The following is a 6,000-nucleotide window of genomic DNA, read 5'->3' as shown; positions in this document are numbered from 1 at the left end:
ACCAACCTAGATAGCATATTCAAAAGCAGAGACATTACTTTGCCAACAAAGGTTCATCTAGTCAAGGCTATGGTTTTTCCAGTGGTCATGTATGGATGTGAGAGTTGGACTGTCAAGAAAGCTGAGCACCGAAGAATTGATGCTTTTGAACTATGGTGTTGGAGAAGACTCTTGAGAGTCCCTTGGACTGCAAGGAGATCCAACCAGTCCATTCTGAAGGAGATCAGCCCTGGGATTTCTTTGGAGGGAATGCTGCTAAAGCTGAAACTCCAGTACTTTGGCCACCTCATGCGAAGAGCTGACTCATTGGAAAAGACTCTGATGCTGGGAGGGATTGAGGGCAAGAGGAGAAGGGGACGCCAGAGGATGAGATGGCTGGATGGCATCACTGACTCGATGGACGTGAATCTGAGTGAACTCCGGGAGTTGGTGATGGACAGGGAGGCCTGGTGTGCTGCGATTCATGGGGTTGCAAAGAGTCGGACACGACTGAGCGACTGAACTGAACTGAGGGACTACCAAATTGTGTTTGTGTTGTGTGTATACACACATGCACATACAAATATACATATACGAAATTGATGTCATACTTCAAATAGAATTTTCATTCGTGATTTTTAGTTAAAATTAAATTAGAAACACTTTGTTATTAAATAGTCTTTGATATCAGAATTCTGATAGATGTATATTTCATCATGCTGCTACTGCTGCTAAGTCACGTCAGTCGTGTCTGACTCTGTGTGACCCCATAGACGGTGGCCCACCAAGCTTCCCCGTCCCTGGGATTCTCCAGGCAAGAACACTGGAGTGGGTTGCCATTTCCTCCTCCAGTGCATAAAAGTGAAAAGTGAAAGTGAAGTTGCTCAGTCGTGTCTGACTCTTGGCTACCCCATGGACTGCAGCCCACCAGGCTCCTCCGTCCATGGGATTTCCCAGGCAAAAGTACTAGGGTGGGATGCCTTCTCCGATATTTATTATAAAAAAAAAAAAAAAAAAGTAGCCATTTCTTGGTTTGGGGACATTTAGGTCATATCCATTTTTTCATTATTGTAAGTAAACCTGTATTTGGTATAAATATGTGTCTGCATCTCTGATTATTTCTTTGGCATAGAGTTCTACAAGTGGAGACACAGGGCTATAGTGTGTGAACACCCTAATGAGTACAGTTGTGCAGACTGGCCTAGGGTCACATATCAGTGTTGAAGGAGAAGTGAAATGAGGGCATCCTATGTGACCCAAGACAATCAGAATGCAGATGATGGGAAGACCAGTAGAACTCACTTGAACATGGGAGCTACAACTCTGGCCTCATGGGGAAAAAAATCAAGATTTGTTTAGGTTGCCATTCCACAAGATCAAATCTTAACCTAGACACATTTGGGAGTTTCACACTGTGACTTACACAACTGTCCCTCGTAGACTGACCCACAGGAAAACAAGCTACATTGGACCACTGATCTCATTTCACTCCTACTCTGAGTTGAGCCTATCTGCTCCCAGCCACTCAAGCCTTCCCAGACAGAATGATCTCCACCAGGAATGCAGGTAGAACGAACTGGAGAATCTCATTTGCCAGAAACATGCCACCAAGAGTTTTGTTCTTTTTTTTTTCCCCCGGACAAAACAGTCAGAGAGAGGGAACATCATTTCCCAGAGGATTCCGCAGACTGCTCTGTGGAAAGTGAGCAAGAACAGGGTAGGGGATGAGGAAAGATTTCTCCAGCATCCTACAGCAGCCTGGCAGAGCTGGCAGTTAGGGGCGGGAATCCTGAGGGCCACCTACAACTGGGAATGAAAGTCGCTCAGTCGTGTCCGACTGTTTGCAACCCCAGGGACTGTATAGTCCCTGGAATTCTCCAGGCCAGAATACTGGAGCAGGTAGCCTTTCTCTTCTCCAGGGGATCTTCCAAACCCAGGGATCGAACCCAGGTCTCCCACATTGCAGGCGGATTCTTTACCAGCTGAGCCACAACTGGGAGAGGAGCATGGAAGTGAAGAAGGACTACTTCACGGACCAGAGTGAGTAGCAGTAATTTTATTTTTAGGGGGGCCATGAATCCAGAGGGTTTCCCTGGTGGCTCAGACAGCAAAGAATCTGCCTGCAATGCAGCACACCCGGGTTCAATCCTGGGCGGGAAAGAGCCCCTGTAGAAGGGAATGGCTACCCTCTCCAGTATTCTTGCCTGGACAATCCCACAGACAGAGGAGCCTGGTGAGCTACATTCCTTGGGGTCACAAAGAGTCGGATACTACCGAGCGAGTGAACAACAACAATGACCCCAGAGCTTTGGGGAAAAACTGTAGCTGGGGAGGATTTCTGGGATGCTTTCTGTAAGGTATCTGGTCTGGTTCTTTAAAAATACCCACAACAAATATATGAGTTCATCTTTCAGGCTGCCAGAGACTGATTCACATTTCTTTTGACTGTGACTCTTCATTGATGCTGGGCTACAAGAAACCAGGAAAAAAACTTTGCAAACCAACCAAAATCTGAACCACCATATCCTCCTTAGAGGCTCTCTCTGTGTTTTATCCAGGGTCGATAAGAATTTATTCACTATCCTTTTTTCCTCTCTGATGCTCCACCCAAATGTTTGACACTTTCCTAGTTTATAACGGGGTTGCCTCACCATGTGGTTGTGGAAAAGGTATTCTAAAGTAAAATGGTCTCCTCTGTTCTGCACTTTTCTTTCCTCACCTTACTGCACACTCGTAATTGATCACAACTGACTATCACTGCAAGGACTTTGCTTTACTTGGCCTCATGTACTCCAGAGCCTGGTTCCAGAACTTTACACCCTGTGTTACAAAACGCATACTTGCTAAATTACAGTAAAGGCAAGGAGAAACTTTTCCAGGATTAAATAAATCTGCTTTGTCTTCATTTATTCATCAGATCAACAAACACGGATGAAGGATTTAATAGAGAAAAACCTCTTTTCTTCATTCTGTGATACAAACTGTTTTCCCGTTCTCCCTCAAGAATATGACTTTCATCTGTGGGTTATTTTAAAATTGGCTCTAAGCAAAGCACATCCCGGAATGAAGAAAGCAGGTTCTTCCTGATAAAGACCTGGTTTCTATTGTGAAAGGGCCGCGGGGGTCAGTCAGTGCCCTCCCTGTCTAAAGAGCAAAGCACTCGTTTTGTATTGAGATGTTTAAAATTCTTTTATCAAGAAGTGCTTTGGCCTGATAATTAAGGTATGTGTTTGGCTTGGTTTATCTTATCTGAGGATGAAAGGAGAAAAGAACTGTGGTTTGGAAAGGGAAGGAGGCCTTCTTAGGACGATAACTTCAAGATAGAAAAAGGCATCTCTGAGTCAAGGTAGGGCAGAACAACCTCATCAGAGGACGTGGTGGCAAAGGAGGGCAGGGGTTTTAGGAGTTACCGTGTGTGGATGCTCCCCGGCACTGCAGTGAAAGTCGGATGGAGCAAAAGGGAGGGCAGAGTGTCCCTTTCACCACACCATCTTCCGGCCGGGAATCTGGCTTGCAGACTTTTTCTCTGCTGGTCTCTCAGGCCACGTGTGAGCAAGCACGTGTCACCAACAAGCGAGTTGAGGGCTGGTTGTGGGGGAAAGTGTCAAGTGATCAACCCTCTAGTTTGCCTGGACGCTCTAGGTTCTGCACTGACAGCCTTGCATCCCTGAAAACCCCTCAGTCCCTGGCAAAACTGGACACTTGGTTATCCTACTCACCAACCGGAGCAGTATCATGGAAAATTAAGGTATTCGTGGATTCACTACGACTTACTTTTTTTCACAACTTCAAAATGTTCAGATTGCAGCTCCACAAATACCAAGTTACTCAGTTGTAAAACCAGAAAGCACTGGATTAGACTGAATGTGGGAAATGGTGAGATTTGTGGACAGTTGTAAACAATTCACTGCAAATATAGGGGAGGGAGATGCTAGTGTTTGTAAGAAGCAAACAATGGTAAAAATGTAGAGGGTTTACTTTTTAGTTACTTAAAATATGTAGAATGCTGTTGCTTTTCTCTTATTATTATATAAGATTTATTTATTTATCCCTTCTGGGTCCTCGCTGCTGTGCGGGTTTCTCTCTACTTGCAGCAAGCGGGAACTGCTTACCTGCTGTGGTGCACCAGCTGCTCTTTGAGGTGGCTTCTCTGGTTGCGGAGCATGGGCGTAGTAGTTGTGGCTCAAGGGCTTAGTTGCTCAAGGCGTGTGGGATCTTCTCAGATCAGAGATCAAACCCGAGTCTCCTGCATTGGCAGGCGGATTGTTTACCAGTGAGCCACCAGGGAAGCCCCGATTTTCTCTTTATTATTACCATGTTTTTATAGCAATAGAAGATTTTTGTTTGTTAGTCCATCTGTTTTGGATTCAGAAAATGTAACTATTTACAAGGGATTTCGTTGGTTAACTTGCAATCACCCCCAGCCCAGTGCTTCCTATGGTCTTAGCTGTTTAACTTTGAATCCTCCCGACAACAGGGTATGAAGAATGTAAACCTCATGCTTAGGGAAGTACTGTTTGCACATTTCTTAATGTTCTGCTGAAAACCATCCGCTTCACGTACTGCTGACACTACAAGTTCAGCGTCGCTAACGTAAACCAGGCACCCAACCTTGCCTAGTCCTCTCTGCTGCTACTGCTGCTAAGTCGCCTCAGTCGTGTCCAACTCTGTGCGACCCCATAGATGGAAGCCCACCAGGCTCCCCTGTCCCTGGGATTCTCCAGGCAAGAACACTAGAGTGGGTTGCCATTTCCTTCTCCAATGCATGAAAGGTGAAAAGTGAAAGTGAAGTCGCTCAGTCGTGTCTGACTCTTAGCGACCCCATGGACTGCAGCCTACCACGCTCCTCCATCCATGGGATTTTCCAGGCAAGAGTACTGCAGTGGGGTGCCATTGCCTTCTCCAAGTCCTCTCTATTTTCCTCCAAATTCTAATCCACTTTGCCCCAACCCTCCTGCCTTCTTTTCTTAACTGATTCAGAGAGCACAGCCTTCATCAGAGGCTGCCATCCTGCCAGCAGAACCTCTACCCTGACTCTATCCACATTTTTTCGTCTCTCTCTCTTCCTGCCATCATAAAGGAATTGCTTCCTTTCCTTTTTAAAAAAAATCTTTTCCTAGCTAAGCTTTAATTATTTAATTTTTAAAAAACTTTATTTTATATCCGAGTATAGCCTATTAAATGGAGAAGGCAATGGCACCCCACTCCAGTACTTTTGCCTAGAAAATCCCATGGATGGAGGAGCCTGGTAGGCTGCAGTCCATGGAGTCACTAGAGTTGGACACGACTGAGCGACGTAATCAAATCCCTTATGATTATACAGTGGAAGTAAATAGATTTAAGGGCCTAGATCTGATAGATAGAGTGCCTGATGAACTATGGAATGAGGTTCGTGACATTGCACAGGAGACAGGGATCAAGACCATTCCCATGGAAAAGAAATGCAAAAAAGCAAAATGGCTGTCTGGGGAGACCTTACAAATAGCTGTGAAAAGAAGAGAAGAGAAAAGCAAAGGAGAAAAGGAAAGATACAAATATCTGAATGCAGAGTTCCAAAGAATAGCAAGAAGAGATAAGAAAGCCGCCTTCAGCGATCAATGCAAAGAAATAGAGGAAAACAACAGAATGGGAAAGACTAGGGATCTCTTCAAGAAAATCAGAGATACCAAAGGAACATTTCCTGCAAAGATGGGCTCGATAAAGGACAGAAATGGTATGGACCTAACAGAAGCAGAAGATATTAAGAAGAGATGGCAAGAATACCCAGAAGAACTGTACAAAAAAGATCTTCACGACCCAGATAATCGCGATGGTGTGATCACTGACCTAGAGCCAGACATCCTGGAATGTGAAGTCAAGTGGGCCTTAGAAAGCATCACTACGAACAAAGCTAGTGGAGGTGATGGAATTCCAGTGGAGCTATTCCAAATTCTGAAAGATGATGCTGTGAAAGTGCTGCACTCAATATGCCAGCAAATTTGGAAAACTCAGCAGTGGCCACAGGACTGGAAAAGGTCAGTT

This window comes from Bos taurus, chromosome 1 (assembly GCF_002263795.3).
Source record: "Bos taurus isolate L1 Dominette 01449 registration number 42190680 breed Hereford chromosome 1, ARS-UCD2.0, whole genome shotgun sequence".
In the NCBI taxonomy this organism is placed as follows: Eukaryota; Metazoa; Chordata; class Mammalia; order Artiodactyla; family Bovidae; genus Bos; species Bos taurus.
Note: the sequence above shows the minus strand (reverse complement) of the source record.